Source organism: Pan troglodytes, chromosome 1, assembly GCF_028858775.2.
Source record: "Pan troglodytes isolate AG18354 chromosome 1, NHGRI_mPanTro3-v2.0_pri, whole genome shotgun sequence".
Lineage (NCBI taxonomy): Eukaryota > Metazoa > Chordata > Mammalia > Primates > Hominidae > Pan > Pan troglodytes.
The window spans coordinates 202860916-202877305 of NC_072398.2; the positions used below are offsets into that span (position 1 = coordinate 202860916).

At 46.6% G+C, this 16390-nt stretch overlaps 1 pseudogene; it reads left to right on the plus strand.

The window, feature by feature from the left end:
* Nucleotides 1–14342: 14342 nt before the first annotated feature.
* On the plus strand, nucleotides 14343–15445 carry LOC100608702 (ADP-ribosylation factor-like protein 8B; annotated as a pseudogene).
* Nucleotides 15446–16390: the final 945 nt, after the last annotated feature.

Genomic DNA, 16390 nt, shown 5'->3' on the forward strand with positions numbered 1-16390 from the left:
AATAGACTCAAACTCCTGGCCTCAAATGATCCTCCCGCCTCAGCCTCCTGGGTAGCTGGGATTTACAGGCACAGGCCACCGCCCAACTTGGGAAGGTAATGGAGAGGAAATCGTTTTATAATCTGTTAAGAATTATTATACATACCGTTGAACATGAGCAATTAGCTGCAGCAAGAAGGCGTGTTGCCTAATATCTATTGTCTCCCTGTTCCTAAGTAGAAGAACCCTGTTTTTAATCTAGGTGCTGGCAATGCACCTAGCCGAAAGATTACATTCCTTATAGCTAGGTGTAGCCCTGTGACTAAGTTATGGTCAATGAGCTGTAAGTTGTAGGGGAGAAAAAAGAACTTCCTCTTTTACCCTTCATAGTTCTTAACTAGGACACAACCTGGTAACAGAAGACGAGAAAAATAAACAGAAGTCTATTAACACGCATACCTCATGTTCACAAGAGAGCTACCCAGGGATTGAGTAAGTCTCAAAGAGGTGGCTTTGAATTCAGGCTTATGGAGAATTTTCAACAAAGAACAGTAAAGTTTTGGAAAAGTGACAAGGCAAAGGAAAAGGACTTCTTTTTTTTTTTTTTTTTGAGACGGAGTTTCGCTCTTGTTGACCAGGCTGGAGTGCAGTGGCGCAATCTTGGTTCACTGCAACCTACGCCTCCCGAGTTCAAGTGATTCTCCTGCCTCAGCTTCCCGAGTAGCTGGGATTACAGGCACCCACCACCACGCCTGGCTAATTTTTTGTATTTCTAGTAGAGACGAGGTTTCACCATGTTGGCCAGGCTGCTCTCGAACTCCTGACCTCAGGTGATCCACCTACCTCGGCCTCCCAAAGTGCTGGGATTACAGGTGTGAGCCACCGTGCCTGGCCAGAAAAGGACTTTTGAGTCCCCTGGGGAAGCAAATTTGGGGAAGGCAAATAAATAGTAGGTAAAGGCAAGTTAGCAAAGTTTGTCACATAGATTCCTTTGGTGTCTTCTTCCGGCAAATGAGGGTCTAAAGTTGTCTTCAGAGATCAACCTCTGTTTCTCGTGGTTGGGAGGGGAGGAAGGACACCTTTGCCTTTGTAAACTTATGTCTTGCTTTTAGGCTAATGGGGGAGGGTAGAGAACTTTTGTTTATCTGCTTCTTCTCAATTGCCTTCAGCTCAGAATAGTCCTTATGCAAAAGAGGCATATTTGGAGGTGGGGAGGTAGAATATTCTGGTCTCCTAAAAGTGAAAGAGTTGATAGGTCATCTGGAAATAGTGCTTCAAAGAAGCTTACTCAGCTGTAATCCCCTTTTGCTCTTCCCTCCTTTTTTTTTCCTTGCCTGGAATTTGGTGCTCCTGCAGCCATCGTATGCCTTGAAGTGACTTTGAAGGTGAAAGCTATGGGCCACAATAGTAGAACAGTGATAGAAGGAACCTGGGCCCATGATAATGGCGGGGTACAATTCCTGGACAAGGATCAGCTGCTAAGTATAATAGCAGGCCTGGGACTTGAATTAGGGTCTACATGGTGGAGTAGCAGTTAGGATACTTGGTTGCAAGCAACAGACATCGCCTCTGCCTATTTTTAGCAAAATAGAATTTATTGGAAGGATGTGGGTGGGGCTCAAAGAAGTTGTAGGTAGCTGGAGAAGCAAGCTTGGGGATACACAGGAACCAAAGGAGAGTTGGAAGGCCTAGGATCCGGTTGCAGGCACATTTTCACCTGAGTGCTGCCACTACCACCATGATGAATGATTTCCAACAAGATCTCCTATCCTGCCCGCACTGTTTCAAAATTCAGATTCTCAGGAGAGGGTGTCTGATGGAATCAACTCTGGCCCTGTCCTCCATGGATTATTTAATGAAATGGGTCATCTGGAGTTACTTTTCAATCAAGGCTACAAAGGAAATTAATACATTATTGGGATAGAGGAGGTTATTTCAGTTATCTATTTCCACAACAGTGGTAAATAGCAAATAATCACATACTTCGGAAGCATTTAAACATTCATCACTCATCACAGATCACTCATACATCTGGTGATCAGCTAGACAGCTCTGCTGTTCTGCTTTGGACATGCTACACATCTGGAGGTTGGCTGGCTGTTGATTGATTTAGTCTGACCTTGGCTGGGAAGACTAGGGCATCTGGGTCTGTTCCTTCAGTAGGAAAGTCTGGCATGTTCTCATGGGTGATGGCAGAGGTGTGAGAAGGGTTGTATGGCAGACACACCTGACAGTCATAATATAAGCATACCCTATGAATTACCCTATGATCCAAGAGGGATCTGGGAGTGGCCAAGCCAGAGATTCACTCCTTATCTATGAAGGACATTGAAACCCCTGGCCCATCCCTTGGAACACAGACTGTGCGGGGGATGGAGGCCCTTTGTTTTGGGTTAAATGGAGGTTGCTAGTTTAACTGCCCAGTGGTTTCTTCTTGCCCACTGCCCAGATAGAGCTGATTTATCGAGATAGGGGAATTGCAATAGAGGAAGAGTCTCACACATGTAGAACTGGCTAAACAGGACACCAGAGTTTTATCATTACTCAAAGCAGTATCCTTGAAAAATTGGAGGCTAAGGTTTTTCAAAGATAACCTTTGGCAGGGAGGTGGGTGGCTAGGGAATGGGTGCTGCTGATTGGCTGGGATGCAATTATAGAGGTGTGGAAAATGGTCCTAGCATGCTGAATCTGCTTCTGGGTGGGGGCCAAAATCCAGTCGGTGGGTCCAGCGGGGCCATCGGGTCATCAGGAATGCAAAAGCCGGCTGGGTGCAGTGGCTCATGCCTGTAATCCCAGCACTTTGGGAGGTCAAGGTGGGAGGATAACTTGGGTTCAGAATTTCAAGACATACCTGGGCAACATAGTGAGACCCTATCTTTACTAAAAATAAAAAAAAAATTAGCGGAGTGTGGTGGTGCATGCCTATAGTCCCAGCTGGGGAGGCTAAGGCAGAAGGATCCTTTGAGCCCAGGAGGTTGAGGCTATTGTGAACTATGATCATGCCACTGCACTCCAGCCTGGATAACAGAGCAAGACCCTGTTTCAACAACAACAACAACAGAAAAAAAAAAAAGAGAGAGAGAAAAGAAATGCAAAGGCCTGAAAAGACAACTCAAAGCCAATCTTAGGTTCTACAATAATGATGTTATCTGCGGGAGTAATTGAGGAAGTTGCAAATCTTGTGACCTCTGGAGTAATGGCTGGTAATCATTTATGCCTACATCTTAGCCGAATTCAGGCTTCTCTTATCCTCCTAACCTGGTGGTCTTTCATTAGTTTTACCAAGGTGATTTCGTTTGGGAGAAGGGCTATTATCATTTAAGCTATAAACTAAATTTCTCCCAAAGTTAGCTTGGCCCAAGTCCAGGAATGACCAAGGGCAGATTGGAGGTTAAAGGCAAGATAGGGAGGTTGGTTAGATCAGATCGCTTTCACTGTTATAATTTTTGCAAAGACGGTTTCACTAGGTGGAGGCTGCTAAGTAAAAACGCTATATGAACTGCATGCCTTTTTTTTTTTTTTTTTTTTTTGAAACAGGGTCTTGCTTGCTCTATCGCCCAGACTGGAGTGCAGTGGTGCGATGGCAGCTCACTGCAGTCTTGACCTCCCAGGCTCAAACAATCCTCCTGAGACAAGAATAATACACGGTGGTCACAGGAGAATAGAAAACTCCAGGCAGCAGTTTCACATGATTAGCAAAATGAAACCGTTGAAATAGCTGCAGAAGCTAGGGGATAAGACCCTGAAAAACCAGGGTGTGGGCCAAGCTGGCTGAGACCAACTGGACCCAACGTGAAACTGGATTTGACCTAGGTTTCTCCCAGGACCTCACTATATGCTTATTAACATACAAATTACACACCCACCAGCGCTGTGACAGTTCTGAGAACACCCATATTTGGTGTAAAAATGAGTGGCACCACAGTTCCAAGAAATCTTCACCTTTTCCCAGGAATCTTAATGAATATTCAACCTCTTGGTTAAAGAAACCCATAAAGGTAGAAACCTCAAACTCCACTGTGTGGCACTTTCTCTTGAGTCCACCCTTACTCCCCTCTCCTGGGTGTGTACTTTTCACTTTACAATAAATCGCCCTACTTTCACTGTTTTTTTAAGATAGGGTCTCCTTCTGTTGCCCAGGCTGGAGGGCAGTGGGGCTATCTTGGCTCACTGCAATTTCCACCTTCTGTGTTCAAGCAATTCTCCCACCTCAGCCTCCTGAGTAGCTGGGACCATAGGTGTGCACTACCACACCCAACTAATTTTTGTATTTTTAGTAGAGACAGGGTTTCACCATCTGGCCCAGGCTGGTCTAGAACTCCTGGCCTCGAGTGATCCGCCCGCCTCAGCCTCCCAAAGTGCTGGGATTACAGGCATGAGCCACCACGTCCGGCCTACTTTCACTGTTTTTTGATTCATCCTTGAATTCCTTCTTGTGATGGGGTCAAGAACCTGGACACTGGCCGGGGTTGAGGTCCCACTGACATTTGGGGACCTCCCTTAGCCCACGGGTATCACCCCTGGCTAAGCCTCCCAAGTATCTAGGATTACAGGTATGCACCACCATGCTCAGCTAATTTTTTTTTTTTTTTTTTTTTTGAGACGGAGTCTCGCTCTGTCACCCAGGCTGGAGTGCAGTGGCGCGATTTCGGCTCACTGCAACCTCCGCCTCCTGGGTTCACGCCATTCTCCTGCCTCAGCCTCCCGAGTAGCTGGGACTACAGGCGCCCACGACCACGCCCGGCTAATTTTTGGTATTTTTAGTAGAGTCAGGGTTTCACCGTGTTAGCCAGGATGGTCTCGATCTCCTGACTTCATGATCCGCCCGCCTCGGCCTCCCGAAGTGCTGGGATTACAGGCATGAGCCACCGCGCAGGGCTCAGCTAATTTTTTTTAAAACTTTATTATATGTAGAGACTGGGTCTCATTTTGTTGCTCAGGTTGATCTTGAACTCCTGGGCTGAAATGATTCTCCCACCTCAGCCTTCTAAAGTGTTGGGATTACAGGCACGAGCCACTGCAAGTCACATGACTAAGCCCAGAATCAGAGCACAGCGAAGTTTTGTGACAAAGGGTGTGGATACAGAGAAAGGTGAAGAATTGGTGCCACTTGTGCAATCTACAAGGGAATAGTTCGTGCCAATAAAAGGAGCCAATGTCTACAACAGACATCAAAACCCAAGTTCTCTCCATGTTTCACACCACCTGGGACCCAGCTGAAGGAGCAGTTCTTGAGGAGAGGCCTCTGTCCTCACTCAAGGGATTCAGTAGAATGTCAGCTCCATGAGAGCTGGGGCCTTCATTCTCTGTTGTCGTTTTTTGTTTTTTACCTTGCCTTTATTTCAGACAAGATTTTATCTGTTTATGTAACCTCAGTGCCTAGAACAGTGCCTGATACATAACAGGTGCTTAAAGAACACTGGTTAAATGAAAATTAACTTGTGAACTTACCTTAGGCATCTAACCAAGGTATCTCCCTTTTTGTGGGGAGGCTGGGTGGTATGGAGAAAAGGACCTAGATTTGGAGAAAAAAAACAAAATGAGTTAGAATCTGGGCTTCATTAACTCTGGGTGATCTTGAGCAAATTGTTCAACTCCCTGAGCCTCAGTTTCCTACAGTGGAAACCTTTTGCGGTGACTTTTCAGTGCATCCTCCCCATCTTTCTGGTAATCGTCCCTGCCGTTGTCACACGATTGATATGATGGGGCTTCTATAACTATGTGAATCTGTGTCCCTCAACCCTGCCCGACTGATTGGATTAGGGGTAGGATGGATCTGACTCGCACTGGCCCATCAGAGTCCCTTTCCTGGGAATCTGGAATTCCAGGTTCAGTCTTAAATAGGGGAGATAGGAACTCCTCAGGAGCTGCCTATGACCATTTTCTGCCACAGAGTGCTGATATGCAGCAAGAGAGAAGGATAAAACCCCCATTCCAGGTTATTCCTTAGGCATAACTAGGTAATCACTAGATTACCAGCTAGGCATAACTAGGTAATCACTAGATTACCAGCTAGGCATAGCTAGGTAATCACTGGTGAAATGGTTATGGGCACAGTCTCTAGCTCCAGACTACCTTGGTTCAGATTCTGGCCTTGCCACTCAGTAGCTGTGTGACCCTGGGTGAGTCATTGAACTTCTCTGTGACCTGGTTCTCATCTGTAAAATGGGAGTGACATTATCATCTACTGCATGGGGTTGCCCTAAGGATTAAGTAAAAGGCATAGAATAATACCTGACACACAGTGAGTACTAAGTAAACATTATCTTTTTTTTTTTTTTTTTTTGTGAGATGGAGTCTGGCTCTGTCACCTAGGCTGGAGCGCAGTGGTACAATCTTGGCTCACTGCAACCTCTGCCTCTCGGGTTCAAGCGATTCTCCTGCCTCAGCCTCCCGAGTAGCTGGGATTACAGGCATGTGCTACCACGCCTGGCTAATTTTTGTGTTTTTAGTAGAGACAGGGTTTTGCCATGTTGGCCAGGCTGGTCTCAAGCTCCTGACCTCAGGTGATCTGCCCGCCTTGGCCTCCCAAAGTTCTGGGATTACAGGCGTGAGCCAACGTGCCCAGCCGGTACTGGGTATTTTCATACTTCCCATTCTTCTTGCCCTCTGTTCCCCAGAATCTGGTCATCTTCATCCACCTTGGCTGGGCTGGGGCTGACTATGGGAGATGGTGCCTCTGGGGTGGAGGCACCGTCTTTCCAAGGTGAGTCTGATCTGTTTGACAAGGTTCTTAGAACCACACACCTTGACACCTCATTCTGCACTCAGGAGAGTGAATTATCCATCTTGAGTGCCTTTCCCCAGGAAGATTTCACCCCTGGATGCACTCTAGGTTTTCTCGTTGCTGGGAACATGACTGGGAACAGCGGCCCTTGTGGGTGGAACAGAAGCTTGAGCCCAGTTTTCCTCATTTGTGTCCTGCTGTGCAATCCCTTCCCTGGTCCCCTTGTGATCTACACAGGAAGGAAGGAAAGGTGTGTTATGGGCTTAAGGGAACAGAGGGCAAGAGTCTTGGAGATGTGGATGGAGCCTCCTGTTCCATGTGCTAATATCCCAGGGCAGAGAACAAGTCCGTGATGAGGAGTTTTCTTCCCCTGGGTCTGCTTCCTCAGCCTTCCCAGCCCTTTCCTTCACGGTCTCTCCTGTCAGCCCACCGAGTTTACATCCTGGACCAAGCCCAGCAAGGGCGTGCGTGTGGTTAGGTGGGGTGAGAGATTCCAAGACCATTTTTATTTTTTGTTTTTTTGAGATGGAGTCTCACTCTGTCGCCCAGGCTGGAGTGCAGTGGCGCGATCTCAGCTCACTGCAACCTCCGCCTCCCGGGTTCAAGCGATTCTTCTGCCTCAGCCTCCTGAGTCAGCCTCCTGAGTAGCTGGGATTACAGGCACATGCCACCACACCCAGCTAATTTTTTTTGTATTTTTAGTAGAGACGGGGTTTCACCATGTTGGTCAGGCTGGTCTTGAACTCCTGACCTCGTGATCTGCCCGCCTTGGCCTCCCAAAGTGCTGGGATTACAGATGTGGGCCACCGCGCCCGGCCCCAGGACCAGTTTTGCCTCCTGTATCCATTTGCTTCTGGTCTGGTGGACAGGAGGGTGATCCCTAGAAAGGGGCAAGATATTGTCATGGTCTGTGACCTTGCCCCTTTTCTCCTGTGGGGAAAGCCGTTGTGGACACAGAAAAGGCCATGGAGTGGGGAGGGAGAGCATCAGGAAGAATAGCTGATGGAGGGGGGCTTCATACCTAGGTGATGGCTTGATCTATGCAGCAAACCACCATGGCACATGTTTACCTGTGTAACAAACCTGCACATCCTGCACATGTACCCCAGAACTTAAAGTTGAATTAAAAAAAAAAAAAAAGGAAAAGGCCATGGAGTATTGGAGGGTACTTCTGGAAACCCACAAATCACAATGCTGCCGTCTTCTTCTTCTCCCATGCTGCTATGGTCCTTGACTGAGATTCTGCCTCAATTTTTCTATTTAGTTCTCCAGTTGTGACTGAACATAGCCTCAGACTTTGCATATTACCTGCCTCTTAGCTGCCTCGGTTAAAGACCTGCTAAGGCTATACCATGTTCCCACTCCTCCTTGGATACCAAACCTAGGGCTGTCTGATTTCCCAGAAAGTGCCTCTGGAGATAGGTCAGTGTCCTCTAGGCTCAGCGGTCAAACATCCTCCCCATCTCCACCAGCCCAACATTCCCCATGCCTGAATTGACTTCAGTTACTATATTTTGAGTCTTTCTTAAAGAGACAGCCTGAGGAAGGAGCATGGACTCTAGAATCAGACATGCTGGGCTAGAATTCTGGGACAGTGATCACTTGTTGTCTGAGTTGACCACTTCCCCTTTCTTAGTATCAGTTTCCACACTTGTCAAAGAGTCTATTGATCCCCTGTCTTGAAGATGAGAGGCTTTAATGAGACAACCAATCTACAGTAACGAGCACATTGTAGAGGCTTGAGAAGTGGCCATCCATGCCCCTTCTCCATACACTACTGTAGAAGGAAGAAGAATTCTGTATCTTCATTGTTCCTCAATGATTTAAACCCTCCCTTGCCCTACAGCTGTTGAGCCATGGGAAAATTACTTTATTCCTTGTAGTCCCAGTTTCCCCATTCAGAATACAAGCAGTAAAATAGCATATCCCTCCTAGAATTGTTTTGAGGATTAAATGAGATTATTTGTGTTGAGTGTATAACATAGAACCTGCTACAAAGTAAGCGCTCAAAACACGTGACATGCAAGTCATTTCCAGGTTTTTGCTACTTTGTTTCCCCTTTATTATAATTTAGTTATAATAAAGTTCTGGGAAAGGAATTACCACCCGGTGAAATATATTGCCAAAGTTCTTTTTGAAGGGTTGTGACAGTTCCACCACCACCAGCAAATTATGTAAATACTAGTTTTGTCATATCCTTGCCAGCACTGACTGTTATAATTATTTTTAGTTTTTACTAATATATAAGGTGCCTCATAGCTGACTTACTTTTTGTCCCTTTAATAGCAAAGGTGGACAGGTTGTGCTGGTCAGCAAAAGTTTATTGGAACTGGGGAGGAATAATTTTCTTTGAAGAGGGAACTTAGGAAGAGAAAAACACACACAAACTTTGTAAATATCTTGAAAATTGAGGATGTTGCTCTTCCTGTCAACTGCTGCTACTTCTCTTTTCTGAGATATACAGTTCTATATATTTTGTTCAGTTCCCTTAGCTTTGACACTTGTAGATCTGGAATGTGGAAGTGCCCCAGAATGATCATGATTTAACGTTTGAGATAAACTTTTGATGAAATTTCAGATCAATTTCTACGTCCTTTGGAAGATACGTTTTATCATGACTTTATAATTCAGAAGAGAAACTTTAATTTCTGTAGAAAATTATAAAAGACGGTGAGACTAAGTTTCTCTCTATATATAAAATGAGAGGATTGGAAGATTGAGATGCAGTCATCTCCTAAGGGACCTACATTTAAAAGCAATCAGCTTCATGGACCTGAAAGGACCTTCAAGGGCTTGACTGGCAAAACACGTCTCGGAAGGAGGATGAATTCACCCAAGACCAAGAGAGGCTGAGGAAAGGAGGCGTGAAACTCGTCTCGGGGGCAGGCAGAATAATGTGGAGGAAGGAGGGGGAAATATTCAGTGTCACCTTCCCAGGTTTAAATCCCAGGTCAGCTACTTCTTGGTTGTGGAAACTTGAGCAAAACAATGCCTTGACCACTCAGAGCCTCAGTGTTCCAATCTGCAAATGGGGTAATACCACTTGCCTTGCATGACCTTGAGAAGATTTAATGAGTTATAGTACATAAGGTAGCTATTGCAGTGCCTTCCATGGAAAAAGTGCTAAATAAGAATGATTGCTAACATTTATTAATAAGCCAGACACGACTCTAAGTGCTTTACATCTATTAACTCTATGAGGTTAGGAATATTAATAATCCCATTTTAAGACCAGAAAGGCCAGGCGCGGTGGCTCACACCTGTAATCCCAGCACTTTGGGAGGCTGAGGAGGGTGGATCATGAGGTCAGGAGTTCAAGACCAGCCTGGCCAAGATGGTGAAAACCCGTCTCTACTAAAAATACAAAAAATTAGCCAGGCGTGGTAGTGGGCGCCTGTAATCCCAGCTACTTGGGAGGCTGAGGCAGAGAATTGCTTGAACCTGGGAGGCGGAGGTTGCAGTGAGCCGAGATCGCACGATTGCACTCCAGCCTGGGTGACAGAGCAAGACTCCGTCTCCAAAAAAAAAAAAAAAAAAAAGACTAGAAAACTGGGGCATAGAGAGACTTAAGTCGCTTGCTTCTGGTTACATAGTTAGTAAGTGGCAGGATGGGGATTCTGAACCCCTATACTATTCTGCCCATACTCTGAGGACAGTTCTAGACAAGAGGGTGTGGCCGGCTTAGGGAGGATTCAGTATGCCATCAACCCTAGGAAGCCCACTGATGGAAAGGAATGGTGGAAAATGATCTGCCAGGAAAAAAAATGCTGATAATGGGCTCGAGTACAGAATCAGGTGGTACTATACGATTCTCAATGTCCTGCTTGTTCATCCCAGGAATCTGGTTGATGGCAGGGAGTTAAGAATCCAAGAGAAGGGAACTGGAGCCAGAGTAGACCAGAAGCCAGAGAGTCATTGCCCTCCATCCTCAACTACATGCTGAAATACTAGAGGGACTCTTGTTTCTCACTCTCCAAGGGCTGTGAGTTCAAGCTAATTGTATTTAACTTCACAAGAATTAGTCTTTTTTTCCATCTTAGCAACTCCTTGCTTTTTTCCTTCATTAGATTATCACTTGCATTGCTTCGCGTTTTTCTTCTTTGGCATTTTTACTTGTTACTGTCTGTCTTTCTTACTAAAATATAAACTCCATGGAGGCGGGGAACATACCTGTCTGTCATTGTTGTATCCCTAGCTTCTGACAGATGCTAGGTGTTTAAGAAATATTAGGCCGGGAGCAGTGGTTCATGCCTGTAATCCCAGCATTTTGGGAGGCCGAGGTGGATGGATCACCTGAAGTCAGGAGTTTGAGACCAGCCTGGCCAACATGGTGAAACCCTGTCTCTACTAAAAATACAAAAATTAGCTGGGCGTGGTGGCAGGCACTTGTAATCCCAGCTACTCAGGAGGCTGAGGCAGGAGAATCACTTGAACCTGGGAGGCAGAGGTTGCAGTGAGCCAAGATCGTGCCATTGCACTCCAGCCTAGGCGACAAGAGCGAAACTCCTTCTCAAAAAAAAAAATACATACATACATACATACATATATATTAATGGAGGCCAGGTGTAGTGACTCATGCCTGTAATCCCAGCACTTTGCTGTAATCCCAGCACTTTGCTGTAATCCCAGTGCTTTGGGAGGCCAAGGGGGGTGGATCCCTTGAGGTCAGGATTATAGGCCTGAGACACTACACCCCGCCGAGTATTGGCTATATATTTTAGCACCTCTTTTTTTTTTTTTTTTGTGATGGAGTTTTCTTCTTATAGCCCAGGCTGAAGTGCAATGGCAGGATCTTGGCTCACTGGGTTCAAGAGATTCTCCTGCCTCAGCCTCCTGAGTAGCTGGGATTACAGGCGTGCACCATCATACCTGGCTAATTTTTGTATTTTTAGAAGAGACGAGGTTTTGCCATGTTGGCCATGCTGGTCTCGAACTCCTGACCTCAGGTGATCCACCCACCTCGGCCTCCCAAAGCACTGGGATTACAGGCATGAGCCACCATGCCCAGCCGGCACCTCTTACTATGATCTCTACCTCTTATCTAATGTTATAGGTACAACTGGAGGTGACATATGATTTAAGCATTTTTCCCACATCATAAAATAAATCTCGGACTGCTTCCTTTGAAAATTCTCCTGAAGAAATGTTACCCACAGGAGGTTTGTTAATTCCTGTGTGTATTACTCACAAAAGAAAACACTTTGATTAACACAGGGAGCATGAAACCAGGTCATGTCATGGGGAGTGGTGAATTAGATCAGTCTGGAGAGCCAAGGTGCCTAGTCAGGATAGTTTGGTTGCAAATAGCAGAATCCTTCCCATACGCTAGCCTAAGCAGAATGGACATTTAGAGGGAGGAAAAAGGGAGAAATTTGGATGAACACAGGGGCAGGAAGTAGACAGGTCTGATGAGGAACTAAAACCAGGAAATGGAACCTTCCAAATAAATCCAGACTCCTGCTCCTCCTCACCACCCCCTCCACTGCTGCTCTGGTTGTAGCCATCATTCTCTCTCGCCTGGACTATTGCAACATTCTCTCCACTTCTCCCCTTACCTCCTACACAATCCATTCTTAGCACAGCGGCTAGAGTGATCTTTTAATAATGTAATAAGATTGTGTTGTTGAGCCAGGCACAGTGACTTGTGCCTGTTACCACAGCTGCTCCAGAGGCTGAGGCGAGAGGATTGCTTGTGCCAAGGAGTTCCAGGTTGCTGTGAGTTGTTTTTTTTTTTTTTGAGACAGAGTCTCACTCTGTCGCCCAGGCTGGAGTGCAGTGGTGTGAGCTCGGCTCACTACAAGCTCTGCCTCCCGGATTCATGCCAGTCTCCTGCCTCAGCCTCCCGAGTAGCTGGGACTACAGGTGCCTGCCACCACGCCCGGCTAATTTTTTGTATTTTTAGTAAAGACGGGGTTTCACCGTGTTAGCCAGGATGGTCTGGATCTCCTGACCTTATGATCTGCCTGCCTCGGCCTCCCAAAGTGCTGGGATTAGAGGCGTGAGCCACCGCGCCTGGCTGCAGTGAGCTTTGATCATGGGACTACACTCCAGCCCAGAGTGAGACCCTGTCTTGAAAAAATCATAGATTGTAAGCCTGGGCAACGCAGTGAGACCCCATCTCCATAAAAAAGAAAAAATTGGTGGGCCACAGTGGCACATGCCTCTGGTCCCAGCTACTTGGGAGGCTGAGGTGGAAGGATCACTTGAGCCCAGGAGAATGAGGTTGCAGTGAGCCTTGATCACACCACAGCACTCTAGCTTGGGTGGAAGAGCCAGAACCTGTCTCCAAAAAATAAAAAAATAAAAAAAAATGAAAAATATCGTGTTGTTTCTCTGTACAAAGCCTTTCCGTAGTTTCCATGGTGGGGCATGGTGGATCACGCCTGTAATCTCAGCACTTTGGGAGGCCGAGGCGGGCAGGTCACTTGAGGCCAGGAGTTTGAGACCAGCCTGACCAACATGGAGAAACCCCATCTCTACTAAAAATGAAAAAATTAGCCGGGTGTGATGGTGCATGCTTGTAATCCCAGCTATTCGGGAGGCTGAGATGGGAGGATCACTTGAGCCCAAGATGTGAAGACTGCAGTGAGCTGTGATTGTGCTACTGCATTCCAGCCTGGGTGACAGAGTGAGACCTTGTCTCAAAACAAAATGAAACAAAACAAAAAAACCTTTCAGTAGTTTCCAGTTTCCTATTATGCCTAAAATAACATCCAAATTCCTTACCAAGCCCCATGGTTATTTGGCTCTTGCCCAATCACTACTGTCCCTGACTCTTACTCCAGCCATGAGGCTTTTTGTTGCTTGAATGAATACACAGTCATCCCTCGATATCCACCAGGGATTGATTCTAGCGCCTCCATGATTCCAAAATATGTGGATGCTGAAATATCTTATGTAAAATAGTGCAACATTTGCATATAACCGACACACATCCTTCTGTATACAGGCATACTTTGTTTTATTGAGTTTTACTTTATTGCGCTTTGTAGAGTTTGTTTGTTTAACATAGGGTCTCCCTCTGTCACCCAGGCAGGAGTGCAGTGGTGCAAACACAGCTCACTCACTGCAGCCTTCACCTCCTGGGCTCAAGTGATTCTCTCAGCTCAGCCTCCCCAGTAGGTGGGACTACAGGCGCATGCCACTACGCCTGGCTAATTTTTTTTATTTTTTGTAGAGACAAGAGTCTCGCTTTGTTGCCTAGACTTTTCTTGAACTCCTGGCCTGAAGCAATCCTCCTGCCTCAGCCTCCCAAAGTGCTGGGATTACAGGCATGAGCCATCGTGCTCAGCCTGTAGATTTTATTTTTTTAACAAATCGAGGCCGGGAGCGGTGGCTCACGCCTGTAATCCCAGCACTTTGGAAGGCCGAGGCGGGCGGATCACGAGGTCAGGAGATCCAAACCATCCTGGCTAACACGGTGAAACCCCCGTCTCTACTAAAAATACAAAAAATTAGCCCGGCGTGGTGGCGGGCGCCTGTAGTCCCAGTTACTTGGGAGGCTGAGGCAGGAGAATGGCGGGAACTCGGGAGGCGGAGCTGGCAGTGAGCCGAGATTGCGCCACTGTACTCCAGCCTGGGCGACTGAGCGCGACTCCGTCTCAAAAAAACCAAAAAAAAACCCAGGCAGCTGCCGCCCCCTGGGGTCCGCCCGTGTTGCTCTGGGACCCGAATGAGCCATTGGGGGGTCTGGGCGGAGGCCTGCTCGTGTGGAAGTCGTCGTCGCCTCCACTCTCCGTCCTCCCGTCCGTCCTCGCTGCCGGCCGCCATCATGCTGGCACTCATCTCCCGCCTGCTGGACTGGTTCCGTTCGCTCTACTGGAAGGAGGAGATGGAGCTGATGCTCGTGGGGCTGCAGTACTCGGGCAAGACCACCTTTGTCAATGTCATCGCGTCAGGTCAATTCAGTGAAGATATGATACCCACAGTGGGCTTCAACATGAGGAAAGTAACAAGGTAACGTCACAATAAAGATCTAGGACATAGGAGGACAAGCCCGATTTCGAAGCATGTGGGAGCGGTATTGCAGAGAAGTCAATGCTATTGTTTACATGATAGATGCTGCAGATCGTGAAAAGATAGAAGCTTCCCGAAATGAGCTACCTAATCTTCTAGAGAAACCACAGTTGCGAGGAATTCCAGTGCTAAGTGCTTGGAAACAAGGGAGATCTTCCTAATGCCTTGGATGAGAAACAGCTAATTGAAAAAATGAGCCTGTGTGCTATTGAGGATAGAGAAGTTTGCCGCTATTCAATTTCTTTTGTTGTTGTTGTTGTTTGTTTGTTTTGAGATGGAGTCTCGCTCTGTCACCAAGCTGGAGTGCAACGGCACGATCTCTGCTCACTGCAACCTCCGCTTCCCGGGTTCAAGCGATTGTCTTGCCTCAGCCTCCCGAGTAGTTGTGACTAGGGGCACCCGCCACCACGCCCAGCTAATTTTTGTATTTTTAGTAGAGACGGGGTTTCACCATGTTGGCCAGGATGGTCTTGATCTCTTGACCTCGTGATCCACCCGCCTCGGCCTCTCAAACTGCTGGGATTACAGGTGTGAGCCACTGCGCCCAGCCTCAATTTCTTGCAAAGAAAAGGATAATATAGATATCACACTTCAGTGGCTTATTCAGCATTCAAAATCTGGAAGAAGCTGAAGCATCTCCTGAAGTCTTCAAGTCCTTCTTGACTATAATCCTAGAATTATTATCCGTTCCTCTGACGTAATTCCCAGAATACGGTCCTGCCTAAACCCAAGAAATTGCCTTTTTCAGAGTTTATTTCTCATGTGCACTGCTGAAGATGAGTATCCGTAATCCTTCATAAAGAATCAGCTAGAGTTGTCATGATAAAGTCAGCACACACAAAAAGGCTTCTTACACATACCTGTCTTAAGCCATGTGTAGAGCTTTAAAAAAAAACCCAAAAAACCCACACACTTTTGACCATCTTAAATCAAGAAAATTGCATATTTCTGTTCTGGTCTTTCTGGGCCAGATTTTTATATTGGTTTTCAGTAAATATCTATCTATAATATTTCATTATAGAGTCCAGTAGCTTAATACTGACACTGACTTGATACAGCATGAAGTTTCTAGTGCCACACACAATATTTAGAAAACCTTTAAGCCTGCTAATAAAAAAATTAGCGGCTAATTTTTTTTTTTTTTTTTTTGTAGAGACGGCGGTGGCGTGGGGGGTCGGCGGGGAGCGGTGTGTTTCACTTTGTTGCCCAGGCTGGTCTTGAACTCCTGAGCTTAAGCCATCCACCCACCTTGGCCTCCCGGAGTGCTGGGATGCTGGAATTACAGGCATGAGTCACCGCACCCAGCCTTGACTTTCAAGTCTTATTACCTAAGAAATACATTTCATAAGGCTATAGCTGCCATAGATACTGATTCCTCTGATGGATTTGTTTTTTGGGGTTTTTGTTTTGTTTTGAGTCAGAGTCTTGCTCTGTTGCCCAGGCTGGAATGCAGTGTTACAATCTCAGCTCACTGCAACCTCCACCTCTTGGGTTCAAGCAATTCTCTTGCCTCAGCCTCAGAAGTAGCTGGGATTACAGGCGTGTGGCACCATGCCCGGCTAATTTTTGTATTTTTAGTAGAGATGGGGGTTCCCTGTATTGGCCAGGCTGGTCTTGAACTCCTGACCACAGGTGATCTGCCGGCCTCAGCCTCCCACAGTGCTGGGA